This window comes from Stegodyphus dumicola, chromosome 8, assembly GCF_044657685.1.
Source record: "Stegodyphus dumicola isolate Sdum_Otavi_A_Nest chromosome 8, ASM4465768v1".
NCBI lineage: Eukaryota > Metazoa > Arthropoda > Arachnida > Araneae > Eresidae > Stegodyphus > Stegodyphus dumicola.
Genome location: NC_140775.1, coordinates 138342891 through 138363311, shown reverse-complemented (window position 1 = coordinate 138363311; position 20421 = coordinate 138342891). Strand labels below are relative to the sequence as shown.

At 32.4% G+C, this 20421-nt stretch overlaps 1 protein-coding gene and 1 long non-coding RNA gene across 16 annotated transcripts in view; one reads left to right on the top strand and one right to left on the bottom strand.

Moving 5' to 3' along the window:
• Positions 1-20421, bottom strand: part of LOC146995977 (uncharacterized) — a 220863-nt gene that overhangs the window by 149729 nt on the left and 50713 nt on the right. Inside the window, exon 1 of one of the 12 annotated variants that reach the window (XM_085822474.1) lies at positions 140-175. The exons of the other annotated variants lie outside the window; for them this stretch is intronic. The gene's annotated coding sequence lies outside the window, so the exon portion shown is untranslated. Of the gene's footprint in view, positions 1-139; positions 176-20421 lie in introns of those variants that run through there. 12 annotated transcript variants of the gene reach the window in all.
• LOC146995978 (uncharacterized) overlaps positions 1-20421 on the top strand; it is a 91595-nt gene that overhangs the window by 29896 nt on the left and 41278 nt on the right. The window lies entirely within an intron of this gene.

Below are 20421 nucleotides of genomic sequence, written 5' to 3'. Positions count from 1 at the left end.
ACAGTTTATTATAAAAAACTTAATGCAGATAATTTAATTTTCATCAACAAAGATTTAACCGGGACATTGGTAGTACCGACAAACCGAGTGAAGTGCTAAAAAATAAATAAAACAATATAAATACGCAAATATACATTACCTGGAGCTGAAAGGCTCGGACTCCATTTCAGAAATTTTTATTTTTATTACACAAGTAAATTACAATATATATACTACAATACAAAAATTTTAATGGCAAGAAAAAGTATTTATTACAAAGATTATTTACAAAAATATTATATACAAATGTTAATAGTTAGTAAGAAAAATTAGTATTTATATACAAAGATATTATATACAAATGTTAGTAAGGTTAGAATAAATATTTATGTACGAAGATATTAAAGCTTAAATATCTGAAAAAGAATTAGAAAATTATATAAAAAAATATATCAAATACAAAGATAAAATATCTGAAAAAGGAATTAGAAAATTTATAAAAAATATTAAAGATTCTTAAAAAGAATTAGAAAATTATATTAAAAAAAATCAAAAATACAAAGATATTTAAGATTAAATATCTTAAAAAGAATTAGAAAATTATACAAAAAATATATCAAACAGAAAGCTATTAAAGATCTTAAAAAGAATTAGAAAATTAGATCAAATTAGACAATGAAAAATATATAGAGAATTTATAATCGCAAGAATAGCACCTAGATCCAACAAAGTTAAAGTCTAGTATGAGCTAAGGCTCCTCTAAACCTTAGTATAGCCTTAGTATGAGCCGTAAAGCTTTTGCACTTCGTCGCGAAGTCAGTGGCGAACGGTCATGTGCCCTTTCTAGCCAATCAGAAAAATCAGTTAAAAATTACACTAAAATTTCATTGGATGGATTTGCACCGTTTGCTAATTGTAAATTTCGGCCCCCTCCCAGACCCGAAGCACTTGGCGACATAAAGTTCGAGCGTTTTCACTCTGCTCTTGTTAACAACCACTGATCAAGGAAACGTCGATGCTTGTCAAAATTCATGATGTAACCCCTCACAAAATTGATTCTGGCCCTTTTTTGACACAAAAAAATTTACTAAATTAAGTCCTTCAGTGTTTTTACCTTTTTTTCACTGTAGAAGGCAGTTACTCTTGTTAAATTTAACATTTGGCACTAAATTTTACCTCTTTGCGGAACCCTCTTTTTGGCGATAAAAATAATTCTTTGATGATGTGGGGATAAAGGCATTGGTCATTGCAAATTCGAATCCTTTGTTACCATTTCAATTAATGCTGGTGATTTTTTTAGCCTAAAACAAACACTTCGCTTCCGAAAACTGTCAGATTTAAATTGAAATGAGTTTCACTTGTTTTAGACAAACGAAATAATTTGACTAGCTACTCGGGAGAGGCGGAATATCTTATTGTAGCAAGTACGGTTATATAAATGGCAGGGAAAACTTTCTACTACCACCTTGCAATAAACTTTCATTTAAACCTCAGGACCCCGTAATATTTACACAAATTTTGTGGGACTCCATAAGTATTGCGCAAATAAGACACACGCGTGAGTGAAACTCTCAATTTTTTTCACTTGTACTGTAATATACTATTGCAGTTTCAGGTCATTCCCTTTAATTTCTAATTTTAAGACATAGAACGATGTGAAATTTTTAAATATGTAACAAACGAAATGACAGCTTCACGTGCAAAGCAAGGAAAATGAACGTTTATATTATAAAAAGAATGCGTCGAAACGTTTTCGTTTTTCCCTTTGTCTGTATTGTCTAGCTTTTTTTATTTTCAGATACATTGTGTAAAAATATTTGATAACTGTAAAATTATTATATTAAGTTAAAGAAATATCAAAACTGCTAAAATTTTGGCAACATCCTACTGCAGGTCCCGCGACCAACACGGGAGTCGTGACCTACAGTTTAAGAAACCCTGTTCTAGGTAAAATCCTAGTATACGGAACAGCATTTGACGCGACTTTAAAAATCGTCGCCAACACCAAAATGACACGTTTACTGCTCATCATAATGCCGCCGAATCCCGTATGTACTGCAAACTAGAATTAAAACGTGTTCTCTCTCTCACACACACACATACCATATCCATATATATCTATATATATAGATATATATGTAATTTATTTACTAAATAATATTGATTATATTTATCTTCTAAGATTAATTATAGTAGATTTATCTGAAAAGAGTGAATCCATACTTAGTAAGTTCTATTTCGAAAGATGTTTTTAAGCAACTTGAATGAAAATTGTTAAAAATGTTTAACGGGGACTGGAATTAAATCATGAATAACAAAATTTCAATTGTAAAAGGAATAAATTAAAAGCAAGAATTAAATTAGATACAAATATACATATAAATTATATGCGTTGCTCTAGTTATTTCGTGCACTATTTAGGAATTTTTTACTTGTTGTAGAAGGGTTAAGGCGACTGTGCCTGGGCACCCTGTTGTGTCCAAACACCGTTCCATCGTGATACACCAAGACTCCATTAAATGTGATCACATTTTTCCAACCGGGATAGTGATTAGTGACTCTGAGTACCGTACCGAAAGACTCGCGCTCGAATCCCGGAGACTGCATGGATGTTTGTAAATGTATAGTGTCTGTGCGGCATGGGGGGCACTCTAAATACGCGGCGGGCCGAAAGTCTTTTTTTCGTTTTGGAATATATGAAAGATGTTATATTATATGTTAGTCTAAACGCATATTCATCTAATATCCTGTAGAATGTGTCGCTATTCCACTTGACCCATGTCCATCCATAAACTCTATTGATATACCATATTAAAATTTAAAAGAAACCTTGTTTAAAAAAATGTATTTGTAATATTTGGATCGTATTAACCGAACTGTTGATCACAATAAGCGATGTATTTTCCATGTTTTCGTATATAAACTGAAGGGCGTTCTGCAATTCGATAACAATATCCAAATGATAACATTATTTTTCACATTGGACAGCTGATGTTTATCCATTTTCACAGTCGCACTTTCCCGTAATTCTGATAATACTCTGTTACATGCAGTTGAAAACAAGTCTGAAATCATTTTTTCCAAATGCAATTGAAAAATAGATCACTTGTACTGTTTCTGACAGAATTTAAACCACTTCAGAATTAATCAGGTTTACATGAATACAAAGCGTTATTATGGCAATGGTACGCAAGTCGCGAAGAAATTTTGGGGGGTCGCTAAATTCAAAAAAAATTTATTTGACAACAAAAAATATAACGGCATTTGAAAAGAATTTTGGATGTTTAACATTTACTAGGAATTTTAAATTAATCATTTCCATATATTAATTTTGATTGTATTGTTTTCCCCTTGATTCAGGCGTTATGCTTGAACAATTCGAGAATCGAATTTCAAAGCGCGCAGCGATAATTGTAATATGCATAGTTTACAACACTTGTGTTCCCTATTTCTAACCAAATTTGTTGTCAAGCAAGCATATAACATTTTCGAAGTATTGGAAAATTCGATTGCGTGCTTAAAGGATGATAAAAAAAAAAAAAAAAAAAAAAAAAAAAAAAAAAATTCAGTTTTGTTCGATGGATAAATGGCTACACAAAGAGGGTACAATCCTAGAACGCGGTATGGTCTTGGCGCGAGTTTGAAAATTTTCGCCAACACCAAAATGACCCGTTTACTGCTTATAATAATGTCGCAAAATTCACCCAATCCCGTGTGTAACGTATACTGGGATTAAATCGGCAAGAGTGAAAATGGGAATGATGGCCAGACATCTAATAAACATTTTTCTTTCTACTTCTAATAAAAAATCAAGGAAATATCAAGAAGAGTTTACTAGATACTATTTTACATGTTGCATTATCAGTGGAAAATGAATATCCGTTGTGTGTTAAATGCAATGAAAAATCAATGCATGAAACCTGTTAAATTAAAACTATATTTGGAAACTAAACATAACGATTTAGTAAATAAATCTGATTAATTTTTAAGAAATTAACTAACAGCGTGAAATATCAAAATGTATTTTTGAGAAAATATACAACAGTTCCTGAGGTTTCATCGGCATCCTTACAAATTTCATATTTAATTACGAAAAATCTAAAACCTCATACAATTGGAGAATCGCTCAATCTTCCTTTTCGGCAATAAAAATGACATCAATTATCCATGGAGAAAAATACAATAACGACTTAAATGATACGAAACAGTCACGATTTTATTTGAATTCGAAAAGGGGGTGGGATAGAATTCGGAAATATGCAACCGGGAAAAACCGGCAACTATGAAAAAACGAAATAAATAGGCGTAAAATGGACGAAATACGTTAGTCTAAACGCATAATTCATCTAATATCCTGTAAAATGTGTCGCTATTCCACTTGAGCCATGTTTATACATAAACTCAAACTGATAAACCATATTAAACTTTAAAAGAAACCTTTGTTTAAAAAATGTATTTGTAATATTTGGATCGTATTAACCGAACTGTTAATCGCAATGAGTGATGTATTTTTCATGTTTTCATATACAAATTAGAGGAATTTCTGCAGTTCGATAACAATATCCAAATGATAACATTAAGGGGCATTTACTGTATTTTACAATTTCTGATTAACAGGGGGGGGATTCAAACTCTTGGTTGACAGAATGACAGTTTGCATGATTTTCCTTTCAAGAAAATATGATTTTTTTTTTCATCTGGAATTGGATCATTATCCATTTTTTGGCGCATGGCTGTAATATTCTGTCACTAAATTCCAAATTCTTTAGAAGCAAATCTGGCTCCACTGTACCCGAGTAGTTAAAACTGTTGACTACTGCGTTGGCTTTTGTGATTTTTACTATGCAATCAGTTTTCCTTAGAAATTACTCCACGAAATCAAACCTACGTTATTTGGCCAATGTGCTTGGCCAAATAACCTAACCTAACATTTGAAGGAAATCAGCGTGAAACCAATTTTGAAAAATACATAAACAAATAAGTAAGTAAAATTTAAAAAAAATTCTGAAAGTTTTCAGATTTTATATGACATTCAAAACTGCGTCTTTTAACGTTTTGTGTGTTCACACTCAGGCCACATAATATTCAATTCAACAGCAATATCGCAAAATGTTTAAAAACAGAACATCTGTAGACAGTGTCGCGCGCAGGAGATAAAAACACTTTTTTTCTGTACGGTGTTGCCACTACTGGCTTTAAAATCGTTGAGTTTGTTAATCAAAAATTCCTTAAAATTTTCCAAAATATGGAAAAAATTCGAAATTCAAAATTCGGGGGTCCAGGTGCTCATGTTCGGGTGGAGGATTACGTTATTAAAAATTGGATGACTGTAGGTACCGTACTTTCTTCACAGTGCTAGAAACATGCATACATTCATGCAGCTTCTTCATTATTTAATTTCTTTAAATATAATACAGGTCGGTAATATTTGGTGGCAACAATTTAAAGAGTGATTCGCCGTTTATAGTGAAACGCCATAAAATGCCGTTTTGAGACTAATAGCCCTTCTGGCTCACCGCCCGCTCGGGTTAAAAAATTAGGTTATGTTAACTGAATACATACAGTACTGTAGGGGTATCACCTTCAGGGATGGGACGCCTTTGTGGAGGTCTTTCTCAGGAAACTAGATTATACTCATGTTACAGACAAGTGAAAAACCAAGAGAAGTACTCATGTAGCCCACTAGTTCGAAGAGGTTTGCAATTTTAGTCGAACTACCGGTATTGAGTGGTCACTCGTGGGGTTTTGGAAAAGCTAAGATTGATTTTTTTTAAAAAAATATTTTTATTTATTTATTTAACCAAGATTAAACTAAATGTGTTCCACATTTTCAAAGCAACTGAATATGATTCTTACTTCGTTACTTGTTTACAGATCGTTACAGCTAGCTCAAGACAGGGATAAAAACTAAAGATAACTAAAGACAGCTTTAGTTTAGAAACTAAAGATAACTTCAGTAACTAATTAAAATAGAGATTTCTAAACTAAACTTTAGTTTAGAAAAATTAACCTTGATCGAAACTTAGTCTAGAGAAAATTGTTTGGCGCGTGTTGTCTTGCCTCTGTCGTCCCCCCCCCCGCTTGAATCAAGATTTTTCGTTGTTTCACTTTTCATGCGAGTCAGTTGCCTTTCGGAAAAACGGAAGATATAATTCTTTCGTTTGTCCAGTATTAACAACTAAGCTATTTAAAAGAAATAGATGCAATTCTAAAGAATATTATCTATTTACATTTTAATATGTTTAAGTAAAAATGCACTTAATTCATGATACATCTAATTATATAGAATTGCATTTTATATTTCCTTCAGTTTTTAAGTACACAAGAGATACAGAACATTCCTGTGTTACCCTAAATGTATTATGTACCTGTATTATCCTTTAAAATATTCCGTTATTCCACCTGGGACGTCTCTGCCCATAATCTCCACTTTCAAAGGGAAAAAAAGGCCCTTCTGGACGATCGGTAAAATCAACCCTTTCAGATTTTTCATTATTATTTTTTAAATTGGCGATATTGGCGACATAAACAATTTCGAAAAAAATTAAAAACTGAAGACCATTTTGACACTAAATCCAGGTAGTCGTAAATTCTAATAAAAACTAGCTGAAGTGGACTGAAGTTTAGCTTTCCTATTTTTTTTAGCCCAAAGGGCGTTGGCTCAGCAGGGCTATTAATTTCGTTTTGGCATTTTGCGTGGATTCACTATAAACAGCGAATCACTTTTTAAATTGTTGCCCCCAAATATTAGAGCCTGTATTATATTTAAAGAAATTAAATAATGCAGAATCTGCATGAATGCATGTATGGTTCTCGCATCGTGCGGGAAAAAAAAAGGGGGGGGTTACTTAGAGACGTTAAACTCTGAATATCGTAGTTCTCTACCCGAATATGGATACCCGGAAACCCGAATTTAGAATTTCTTTTATTGTCTATTTCATATTTTGTAAAACTTGTCAAAACGAATTTTTGATTAGCAAACTCAACGATTTCAAATCAAGTAACGGTAACATTGTATTGAAAAAACACTTTTATCTCCAGCGCGCAAGACTATCTGTCGGAAATTCTAAAGATATGCTGTTTTTAAATATTTTTAGCCCAAATGCTCTCGAAATGTGTATGTGTAACGTAATGTAATATATACGAGTGTACTGCAACCCTCCTGGCCGATAATAATAGGCCTCATGGTTAACGCTGCACAACCAACACAAACGTGTATATGTACGTAATTAAAAAAAAAAAAAAAAAAAAAAAAAAAAAAAAAAAAAAAAAGTCCCTTTGAGAGTAATATAACACGTGAAAGCCTTTCTATTTTATTTTATTTATTTATTTTTTTTTTAAATTATGGCGGGCACTAACCGATTATAGGCGTTGCCCCCTACTAAGGTCAGAAAAGGAGGTCGTTTTATTATGGGGCCGGCGGCCACCGTTACGTCCTATGAAGGCACAGACAATTTACATACATGCCTTCTCCGGGATTCGAAATCAGGCTCTTCGGTTACGGTTACGTTCCCGTCTGGACGGCAGGTTTCCTAAATTAATGTTTTGTTAAATTACTGCAAAGTACACGAGGACTATCTGCCTGAGAGAAGGGATGCCTTCGTGGAGGAGTTCCTAAGTGAAATTGGCTCAAACTGGGGAAAACTAAGAAAACACCCATGCCAGCCCGTTAGCCAGGACTCGAACTACCAGTGTTCAGCGACTTTAGCGCTCGGCAGCTGGTGGACCTCCTACGTTAAAATTTAACTGCTATGAATAGGAATGGCATAACTGTTAAGCATTGATAGGGGATGTTTACAGGCTACATTTAAAATGGTTTATTTTACTCTGACAAAAAATGAATAAAGTTTTTGGAACCTAAACAATGAGTAATAAAAAAGATGTAAAACCAATCCTTTTTATGCCAGTCATATTTTATGTTGATTTTACTTTCTTACTTATATCATTTTCTTCTTTCACATAATTTCAAAACTGAGCGTGAGTCATTGTAATGACAAATCAGAATTGCTTCAACTGCCTCCATTGCAAACTTGTTACTTTTATCCGATTCCTGAGGACCATTAATGAAAATATTCTCTGGAAATTTGCATCGTGGGCTAGAATGACAATTAGCTTAGCTTTCTTGGATATGATTTCCGATCAGTATGCTTTGTATCTGTAAGAAATTTAGCCATTTTCAAAGTAATCACACAGTTTTAAATAGTATTCTTTTTTTTTTTTTTCCTAATTAATCTTAGTTACCTTATAACAACCCTAGCTACTATACGAAAACGTTGGAAACGAAAAGGTAGATGTAAGGAAATTCATGAATCACGAAGTTAGTTCACTTCAACTGCAGTGTTTTAAAAGGCAGATGCAAAGCTCATAAACAGTATCTATTTTTCCGCTTTGGCGCGTATCGAAAGATGCAAAGTCAACATAATTTTATTCGTATTTTCTGTTATTATATTCAGACATGTCCTTTAGTTACTCGCTGGGAATTTAACTTTGCTCTTGCTGTTGCCTTTCACCCTAAAGAACTCGGATATATCTCTAACGAAATGAAAGAACTTTGTTTCTTTCTTCTTTTTTCCGGTTGGCTAGGTACAGTGGCTCCCAAAAGTGTTCGAACACTTATGATTTTCATTGAAATAGGGCTCTATCCATTAATCAAAAGTAAACTTTTTCAATGAGATTTTAATAATAAGATCTATAACATATTCATAACAAAATTACATGATTTTTAAAATATAGCGAAACTTTATTTTTAAGAAATTAATAATAAAAAAATGACAAACATTTTATCTCACAAAAGTCTTTGTACACTGAAATATTTTTAGATAAAATCAAAATTAGAATTACAGTTCGCCGCTTTTTTTAACTTTTGCAATGTGGTGACATTTAAAAAATCGCTTGCTTTAATTTTTTATTGTTTACTTCATAATATTCTATTTATTATTGAAAAATGGGTTGCAGTCGTAAAGAAATTACAAACAGCATTCGAATATTGATAATTTGTCACCACAGTAGAGTTAAATCAATTCGAAATATCGCTAAATTAGTTAACGTATCACATTCTACAGTGCAGTATGTGATAAAACGCTTTAAAGAAGAAAATCGGATTGAAAACAAGGTAAAAAAAGGTCGACCGAGAAAGTTAACTAAACGTGATGAGACTATTTAAACGTGATATACGAACTATTTAAACGTGATGAGAGATTTATTATTAGAAAATTTGTGAAAAACCCACATTTGAGTGCTGTAAAAGTTTCTGCAGAAATTAATGCAAAGTTTTCTACTTCAATTTCACCTTAAACTGTTCGACAAGTTCTCAGAGAAGCTGGATTACATGGGCGTTCACCCCGTAAAAAAATTTTGTTAGTGAGAAAAACAAAAAGCTTAGGCATTCATTCGCAAAATCAGAGATAAATACACCCGAAACGTACTGGAATAATGTCCTATTCGCTGAGGAAAGCAAATTTAACATTTTTGGTTCCGATGGTCGAATAACTGTATGGAGAAGAAAAAATGAGGAACTTTATTCTAAGAACTTAGTTGGAACAGTTAAGCAAAGCGGTGGAGGTGTACTTGTGTGGGGGGAGGGCATAACAGCATCAGGACTAGGTAATTTGGTATTAATTGATGCATAATGAATCATTCTCTTTATTTAAATATTTTAAGAGACAATTTAAAATTATCAGCCCAAAATTTGGGTATTGGAAACAACTTTATTTTTATTCATGATAACGATTCTAAATTCTCTCAACGTTCGCCTGTAGTGTCTCTACAATTGTCCACAGGTTTTGAAAACACCAACTCAGTCGCCAGATTTAAACCTCATAGAACACATTTGGAAAGAGCTAGAGGTTAAAGTACAAAAACACGACATCAAAACGAAAAGCGAACTCAAAACAGCCATGATGGAAGAATGGATGAACATTGATACAGAAATTACAAAAAAAATTAAAATCTATTCCCAGACATTTAAAAGCTGTTGTGGATGCTAAAGGATATCCTACTAATATTAATTGAACGAAAAATGAAAATATTTAATAATATGTCAAGATTTTTTTGAAGTGTACGAAGACTTTTGTGAGATAAAATGTTTGTCATTTTTTGATTATTATTTCCTTAAAAATAAAGTTTCGCTTATTTTAAATATATTACATGTCATTTTGTTACGAATAGATTATAGTTTCTTATTATTAAAATCTGATTCAGAAAGTTTACTTTTAATTAATGGATAGAGCCCTATTTCAATGAAAATCATAAGTGTAAGAACACTTTTGGGAGCCACTTTTGGGATCAAGAGAAACAAAGTATTTTTAAATATTAAATTCAAAAATCTCGTTGTGATAGCCCTCGAGGCTTTGCCATAATCACACACACACACAAAAATCTCGTGAAGAAAACTGGCTAACTAGCGGCTCAACCGGGGAAAAAAATTAAAGGCATTTCAAATAAAGTTATTAAAATTTTATTGCCTTTTTGCAAAACCTATTTGTGTGAATAAGGATTTTCTTCCATGCTGTATTTTAAAAATAAATACAGAACTAAATTAAAAGTGGATCCGAATTTACGATTAAAACTAAGTGAAATAAAACCAGAAATAATGAAAATTATCTCTCTTAAATGGGCCCCAATTTCGCACTCAATTTTAGAATTTAATTATTATAACTTAAATTTTGATAATTAAAATGGAAACCCATTTTTAATCGAATATTTTTTATGCGTGCATATTTAATGCAAATAGCCAACAGGTTGTGCAAATGGCAAACTTTTTTTTCCTCCATTTGAGAAATTGAAAAATAATCAATGTAAAATGTAGTGGTGGAACTAAAGTTTTTCAATTTTTGTTTAGGGCCTATCAGCGGCCGAGCGGTAAAGACGCTGAACACTGGTAGTTCGGTCCGAGATTCGAATCCCACGAACGGGCTGGCTGCATAGGCGTTTTCGTGGTTTTCCCCATGTGTAACGTGTATACGAGCCAGTTTCCCTTAAGTCCTCCACAAAGGCATCCCTACCTTTAGGCAGATAGCCCTCGTGTGCTTTGTCATAATTAAATAATCCAATCCAATCAATTTTTGTTTAGATGGTACGCGTTAGACAAAAGGTTGAAAACTGCTGTTCTAACGTTTCACACAGGGCTTAATTTCTAAGATTAGGAGAGCCGAAGCCCTACCGTAGACCCTCAGGAAAGAGGAACAAGAAGAAATAAATAAATAAAATAATTAATAAAATTGTTAATCATTAAAATAATTAATGATCAAAGTGATAAATAATAAAAGAAATATATTAAAATTTATTTCTTTGGTGATTTTAAATATAACTTAATCTAATAACTTTATTATTAGATAATAATTTAATCTAATAATTTATTATTCGATTAAATATACGATACTATATATTAGATTATTAGTCCAAAGGGGCTTTGTCTCTGAAAGACTATTGTTTTCGTTTGCGATTTTGTGTCGAATCACTCTGAATGCCCGCTTCACTTTTCAAACTGTAGTCACCTAATATTATCGCCCTGTATTATATTTGAAGAAATTAAATAATGAAGAATCTGCATAAATGTAAGTATGTGTTTCGCATTGTGATAAAAGAACGATACCTAGAGCCATCCAATTTTGAATGACGTAATCCTACTGCGAATATGGGCATCTGAAAGCACAGATTTGAAATTTGTTTCATTATCGATTTCATATTTTGTAAAACTTTAACGAATTTTTGATTTACAAACTCTACGATTTCAAAGCGAGCTATGGCAACGTTGTACAGAAAAGACATTTTTACCTCCAGCGCGTGAGACTGTGTCTCGGAAACAAAGATATGTTCAATTTAAAATTATTTTGCGATATTTATCTTGAACTGAATTTTATGGTTTAAGTGCAAAGAACAGGATATTAAATAAGTAAAGGTAACACACAAAATGTTTAAAAAAACGCCTCTTTGGACGTACTTTAGAATCTGAAACCTTTCAGATTTTCTTTTTTGTCTTTTTTTTTAAATTTATCTCTAATTTTAATAAATCTAATAAGTAATTTTTAATATAATTTTATTGCTTAAAATAAAATTCTCGATATCAAATTTCCACTGAAATTGTTGTTCAGTTCCATAGAAGAAGTACCGAAGCCTTCTTTTTTAGGGCTCCGGCTAGCATTATTATTTATCCTAAAAACTAAGAAGTACCGGAACCCGGTACTTAATAGCCGAGTTCCGGTAATTAAGTACCAGAACCCGTGCAATTTAAGCTCTGATTTCGCAACAATATAAAGGTATGTGAGACAGCGGCCAGCCGCTACCCGACTTTTTTCGTATCCTCTAAAGAAGCGGCCTACCAGCGGCCGAGCGGTAAAGTCGCTGACACTGGTAGTTCGGTCCGAGGTTCGAATCCCGCGAACGGGCTGGCTGCATGGGTGTTTTCGTGGTTTTTACCCATGTGTAACGTGTATACGAGCCAGTTTTCCTTAGAACGTCCTCCACGGAGGTATCCCTCCCCTTAGGCAGATAGCCCTAGTGTGCTTTGCCATAATTAATTACACCACCACCACCTCTAAAGAAGCAAACAGCGTTGCCATGTATTACAACATACCTTGAAATTTGTTAGACAGTTCCAAGAATTAATGGCAAAATGCAAAAACGGCAAAAATTACGGAAAAAGAACACTCAAATCCTTGAAGAGAACAGGAAAGATAAACGCGTAAACAATAATTATATGTACTGTACGTAATATTTGCTCTGTTTGGCCTAGAAATATCTTAAAAAGGTTGTCGAGTTATACGGAATGTCTGGATATGGGGAGTCATGTTTGCGGGATTCTACTGTATTTAATTTTAATTAGATTTATACGCATTTTCGCAATGCATTTTGTTATCACACATTTAGAACATGGGTGTCTAAAGTGCGGCCCAAACGCAAATTGTGAAAGTATTTAAATTTATACTTTTTTATTAAAAAATAAATGTTTGAACTCGATTCGTTGGCATTTATTTTAAAATAAAAATTTAAATAAAAACATCTTAGTATGTCATGTTGATATGCAAAGTGACATTCAACTGAAAGAAAAATTTGAAATTTTTTTTTTACTGGAGTTTTATAAAGATTACCTACCCCGCGATAAATATCCTAATTTTAACAATCATGCTTTATTAATGTCTTCACTTATATTCGTGAACAATTATTTTCAAGAATGAAGTATACAAATATAGAACAAAGATCACTGACAAACATCCTGAAAATGCATTAAGAATTGCTATCTCGTCTATTGAACCCGATATCGATTTGCTTGTTCAACAAAAGCAAATTCAACCATCTTCATTAATTCGAACTTTTTCCATTTGTATGAAATCCGAACTAAATGAAATGAAACTTTTACTAATTAATAATAACATAAATATCTAATTCAAATATTAATAAATTAATAATAAAAAGAAATTAATTTATTTTAATAAAACAACATAGAGCTAATTTTTATTTCAATTTGTTAAAAATATTGTACGTGTGGCCCAGCAAATTTTTCTTTCTTTGCAATGCGGCCTCGCAAATTTTTATCCTTTACAAAGTGGCCCTCAAACGGTCATAGTTTAGATACCCATGATTTAGAACAAGGAAGAGAAATTGAGCCATGTGGATTTATGTGTCGTCGACATCGTACCAAAAATCAAGAATATTTAAAAATGTTTGCTTCAAGAGACTGAAAACCGAACAAGTTATCGTTCCTAGAAAAAATATCTCTTCTAATACTATCACAAAATACGCGTGTTCCCTTCTGATACAATGCGAAGCATTGAAAATAATACAAGAAATGCGTTTAAGTGAAAATAGTAAAAGTACAGATTAGGCGACTTTGGCGTGATGTTGGCGAAGTACACTGCGCAAAAACACAAAATGGGACACTTCCCGTATCTGCCGTTCTACTGAGCCGATTAACAAAATTCAAATTGCGTTTTTCATGTCTCGAAAGCGCGATTTAGGATACGTACAGTGGGTACAAAAAGTATTTGCACACATACATTTTTGTTCACAATTTATAAGAAAATGCATTAAGAAATACAAAAATTGGCATTTAAAAATAGAATAAGCTTATTTATATAAATTAATTAAAAAATACAATAATATTAATAAAAAAACATTTTTTGCAACAATATTAAAATAGCTTATGTCAAAAAAGTATTTGCACACTCAACTCAACTTTAGCAAATTTGCATTTTTATGCTATTATTTGACAGTCATCCCGCAGTAAATAACGTACGTAAGACGACTAGGTGTTGTCGAAACGTTATCAGTTGATTGTCGATTCAAATTGTAATGGCACCTAAGAAATCTGAATTGCCGATTTCGTTGCGAGAAAAAATTGTGTCTCTACGTGAAAATGGCCTAAGTTATCGAGAAATAGGTAAAAAAGTAAATGTTTGCTTCTCTACTGTTCGGTATATTATAAAACGTTATAAAGAAAGAGGATCTACATCAAATAACTTGCGCTCTGGACGCCCAAAGAAACTTTCACTGCGAATGAAGCGAAAATTCATAAGAGAAGCATCAAAAAGTCCATTTGTTAGTGCAATTACTTTAGCCAATGATGTCGCTTCAACATCTGGAGTTCAAACCTGTGCCCAAAGTGTTCGAAATGTCCTGCATGAAGCACACATTTATGGGAGATCACCAAGGAAAAAAAACCTCTCATAACTGAACGAAATAGTCTGAAGAGACTTGAATTCGCTAAGGAATATAACAATAAGCCAATTCATTTCTGGAAAAATGTCATATTCTCCGACGAGAGTAAGTTCAATATCTTTAAATCAGATGGCAGGAAAATAATTTGGAGAAAACCTTGTACTGCTTTTCATACCCAAAATGTGTTACCTACAGTTAAACATGGAGGAGGTTATGTTATGATTTGGGGGTGCATGGCTAGCAAAGGAGTTGGTAATTTGTGTTTTATTGATGGGAATATGATAGCTCGAACCTATATTGATGTGTTGCGAGATAATTTGCCACAAAGTGCAATAAAATTGGTATCAGTAATTCGTACTATTTTCAGCAAGACAATGATCCCAAGAACACTGCCGGTATAACACGTATGTGGTTGCTTTATAATGTACCCAGAAAACTTGCCACTTCACCACAATCACCAGACTTAAATCCTTTGGAAAATTTGTGGAATTCTTTGGATTTAAAAATAAGAAAAAGGAAGATTTCAAGCAAATCTGCTCTTAAGCCCTTATTGAAGAGTGGTCGAATACTGACCCTACTGTTACAGAAAATTTAATTAAATCAATGCCAGCAAGATTACAAGCAGTAATAGATGCTAAAGGAATGCATACTAAATATTAGTTATTTGAAATTTGCTTATATATTTTATTTCTTTTGTATTCATGCAGGTGTGCAAATATTTTTTGATATGAGATATTTTAATTTTGTTACAAAAAAGCATTGTTATTTATATTATTGTAATTTTTCTGTTTGTTTCGGATGATTAAACTTATTCTGATTTGGAAATACCAATTTTTTTATTTCTTAATGCTTCTTTTTATGAATTGCAAACAAAAATGTAGGTGTGCAAATACTTTTTTTTACCCACAGTATGTTACTTCTTTCCATATTTCGATTCTACGACTCAAATGATGCCAGATTGCCAAGTTTTGTAAAAACTCGCACGGGAATTTTTAAAAAATTCGCTCTCAAAATTTTAGCTCCTCCATGTTAATTGAATTTAATATATATATTTATTAATATCTCTTTTTTATTAAACTTTTTGTATTTTTCCTTCCACATTTCGAAATTTAAGTTCATTCCAAATCAAATTCACCCATTTTTTATGATTTATTTGTTAATTTGTATTTTTAAACAAATTTTATCAATTTTTCGAAACAAATTTTGAATTCTGACCTATAAAATTTTTACCATCATCTTAAAGTAGTTGTATTTCTAAGCATATCTACGAAAATTCGAGTTTTTTTTATCCAGAATTTCCTAAGATATACGTGAATTTACACATTGGGGCGTTTTGAAATTTGGCATATTTGCTATAAGCGATAATAATGCCAAATCTCATTTACGCACTTTGTTAAAATTAGTTGAAAGTAAGAACGATGACTTTTTCCCGCTCCTGTATAATTAAAAAAAAGGAACGGAAAATAGATTGCAATAAATTAAGAGGTACTTACGTATTATCGCAACCAGGCCAAAATTCGCATAAATTGCCAAATTTGGCTACCCTACTTACGGCACCCCTACGTGTTATACGTAGTTTTGTAAAAAGAGCATGTGGAAATTCACAAAATTTTCCTGCATTTTCGTGCAAATTTTTGTAATTTATGAGAAAATAGCAGTGTACATGGATAAAGTCAACAGTGTGCGCAGTGCCATTTTTGTGCAATTCTGGGATGTTTTTTTAAGTAAAAATAAGTCGACGTGTACATGGTTATGGCGAATACGGTTTTCAATCAGTGCTAAAAGCAATAGCCAAAAGATTTCCGCCGAAAAAATAATTCTGCAACTTATTCAAATTCGAAACCGGAATTCGAAATCGGCTATTTTATATTTTAAAACAAAATAATATAAAAAACTGTATTAAAAATTATCTGTAATTAATAAATGTACATTTTCTTTCTATTCATACTTTTTTACTCAAACTTACAAATAGCGCCAACCTGGTTGCGATAATACGTAAGTACCAATTAAGAAGTTCGCTGAGTGAATTAATCTTGGCTCAAACTGGGAAACAAAAAAAAAAAAAAAAAAAAAAAAAAAAAAAAAAATGCTCCAAGGTGGATTTTTGAAATTTCTCCATAAATTTTTCACCAAAAATTAGAAAATTTAATATTAACTCGTAGAATAAATTAGAAAATTTAATATTAACTCGTAGAATAAATTAGAAAATTTAATATTAACTCGTAGAATCGAAATATAGAGGGGAAAAAAATTGGTACGTTATTTCAGAAAAAGTCCGATTTTGTGTCAAAATGCCTATGTTAGAGCAATGCTATATATAACTCTAATACATATCCTAAGTCGCGCTTTCGAGACATGAAAAACGCAAGTTGAATTTTGTCAATCGGCCCAGTAGAACAAGGTATAAAGAACTCCCCCCCCCCGCTTTTCGCGCAGTGTAAAAACGTATGCATGTCTGTGTATACACGCACACATACAGGCACCTACATACAGTTAGTCACGAAAGTCTGCATACAGACTAAATTTTAAATTAAAAAAACACTTAAAGCATAGAAAAATGTATTTTAATCATTGCATTTTTTTTTTCTTCTATTATCTAAAATTGTAAGCTTAAATAAAAAGTAAATAATATCAGTGTAATACTTTTACATTTTTTCAAAAATATATTTTGTCAAAAAAACTCAGAAATTCCCTCCAGTTAAGTCTGCGTACACTTTAAAAAAAAAGCAAAATATAAGTTTTTTACATTACTTCAATACTTTGTAGGATATCCTTTATTCTTCAAAACAGCTTGCAGACGTCTGGGCATTGACTGAACTAGTTTTTCAGTGTCATCCGACGTAAATTTCGCCCATTCTTCCTGCAATTTACTAATTAGCTTATTTCGCGACGTAATATTGTGTTTTCGAATTCATTTCTCCAATTTTGCCCACAAATATTCGATTGGATTGAGGTCTGGTGACTGTGGTGGAGTACGCAACTGTTTTGGAGTGTGATAGAGGAGATATTCCTTCACAATTTTAGCTGTATGTTTCGGGTCGTTGTCTTGTTGGAAAATAAAGGTATTAGAAAGGTTTAAATTTCGGGCACTGTCTCGTAGATTTTTCTTCAGAATATCCAGATAAACATACTTATCCATGACTTCATCAATAATGTGAAAATTTCCTACTCCTTTCGACGACATACACCACCATACTACCACACCGCCAACTCCATGTTTGACAGTTGGATTTAAATTTCTCAGATTCAGTTCTGTTCCTGGTTTTCTCCATACAATAGGGTGGTCATTAACTTTAAATATTGTAAATTTACTTTCATCTGACCAAATTACATTGTTCCAGAAGTCCTGCGAAGAGTTTAAATATGTTTTGGCAAAAGCAATTCTTTTCTTTCTATTTGTCTCGGAAATGTATGGCTTAGACCTAGGTTTGCGTCTATGATATTTGGACTTTCGCAGCACTTTTCGTACAGTTTCAGTAGAAATTTCCTTGTTGCTAGTTAAAAAAATGTCTTTTGCAATGCTTGCAGAAGAAAGTTTAGGATTTTGTTTAATTCGTAAAAGAATTTTTCTTTCTTCTCTCTGCGTTAGCTTCTTCGGTCTCCCACATCTTGGTTTTACAGCAAGACTACCAGTGTCAAGATAGTTTTGAATAACTCTTTGCACACTAGAAAATGGTTTTCTAATGGTTTTACCAATATAACGAAGAGTTTTACCTTCATCTCTCAATTTGATAATTAGTTGTCTCGTAACTAAAGGAATTTCTTTATTGGTTGTCATTTTCGTCAAAGAAAATAGAAATAGCAACTTCCAATCAACGTGAAATTTGCTTCGGAAGTCAATGACCTTCAAAGTGTAACCTTCTTTGCATTCTCAAGTTTGAAGTTTAAAAGTTAGATAAGAAATCCCCTGCCTCCTTCGCGTTGTACGCAAACTTTATAGGCTTTAATTTCTGGCCACTTATCTTTTAAAAATTAGTGTGCATAAATTATTAGATATGAAAATATTACAGTTAAATAATTTCAAAGTCCCTTATTGAAACTAAATATTTAAAAAATAAAACTTTAAGAAACTACCCTTTTCGCACCTTAAAATTTGGATTTGATATTACTTTTCTTGATGTACGCAGACTTTATTGACTAACTGTAAGTCCGCACATACATATACACATATAAGCACATACATAGTATGTATGCCTCTTAAAGAGGAGAATGAAATTCCGACTTTTCCAGATTTTCCAGGTGTGTTTTGAGAAAATTCCAGTCTATTCGCATAGTGCGTGTTGGCTGCGCTGAGAAGTAAATTAATTATAGTACCATTTGTAAACACAAAAGTTTGTCAATTGCATCAGAGGCATTATATAATAAAATCCTGAAAGAATTACTATTATAGCTATAATAGGAGCTGTTTTCTCCACTGAAGATTGAGATTAGAATCTGCCCGATCTGGATTAAAAAACGAGTTTTTTTGCAGACATTTTGCAGCTAAACGAAATAAATAAATCTATTTAATGATATTTTAAAATAAATTCAGGTATTTTATATTTATTTAGCAGCATACATAAACAAAAATATGTGCATTAAATTTCGTGATAGTATGTCATCATACTGCTAGATTTAGTTTCAGAATTATGCCAGAGAAATTTGCCTAAATTTGAAAGTATTGTTAACTAATAATAAATAAATTTAGAGGATTTAAACATTAAATGCTATAAATAACATTAAAATGAAGTTAATTACTTAAAAATTGAATTACCATAATCAATGATATTTTGGCGAATATAGTCAGATTAAACGATTACTATTTTTACTGACTGATTACGATTTTTTATTTTACTGCAAAATGAAAAATAAGGCATTTATTAAAATGAAAAAAAAAAAAAAAAGTTTAAAAGATTTTGCGATAAAATCCTAGTCTTTGCTACGGCCTTGGTAGAATTTTGAAAACTGCCGCCAACACCAAAATGACCGGTTTACTGCCCAACATCTTCTTAAACAGAGACTAAGAGACAGAAAAAGGTAACTGTTGTTACTGCTCATCATAATATCACCAAATCCTGTGTGTACCGTACATGGAGGTTAGAATAAACTAAATATGTATTGTTAAGATAAAAAAAACTTCTCTGCAACAGAAATGGCTCCGTCTCAACGTTGAGGGAAACAGCTCCGTATGCGCGAAATATCTGTCGCCGGAGCTCGCGAAATTCAAAGGTCAAGTTTATCAAGAGTACATAAAACGAATATCGTTTTAAATTTCCTTTAAAGGAAAAGAAAATAATTTTTGTGCGAGTAAATTAATTAATAGATTAGCTATTTTGAGCAAAAAAAAGTACGAAAATCCGAGTATAAATTATCACGAAAGTCTAAGAACATCGCGGAAAGGGAAATTCTGGCCGTCAGGTTCCGTCGCCAAATCCCCTTGGCATTCTTTGCCCTTGGCGAGTTTTTCCCTCCGCTTTCTACCGACACTCTAGCAAACTGATTTACATTACGTCTATGGAACCTTTCTTTCTTTACATAGACATTCTTACATTAGATCAGAGTCCATGGTACCGTATATTAGGATTAAACCGATTTTGTTGCATACGAGAATGGAAAGGTATTTTCTTCAGTTCAACATAATCTGCACAAGCGAGTCTTTAGGATTCTCGCGGTTCGAAAACTTGCTTTGCCTTTCTAAAAGACAATGCGAAAATTGGCTCTACGCCAGCTGGCCGAATGACACTCATCCGATACATAAGTCGCCAACAAAGTGATCGTTTCCAACATTGGCGCAAAACTCGCTTTTTG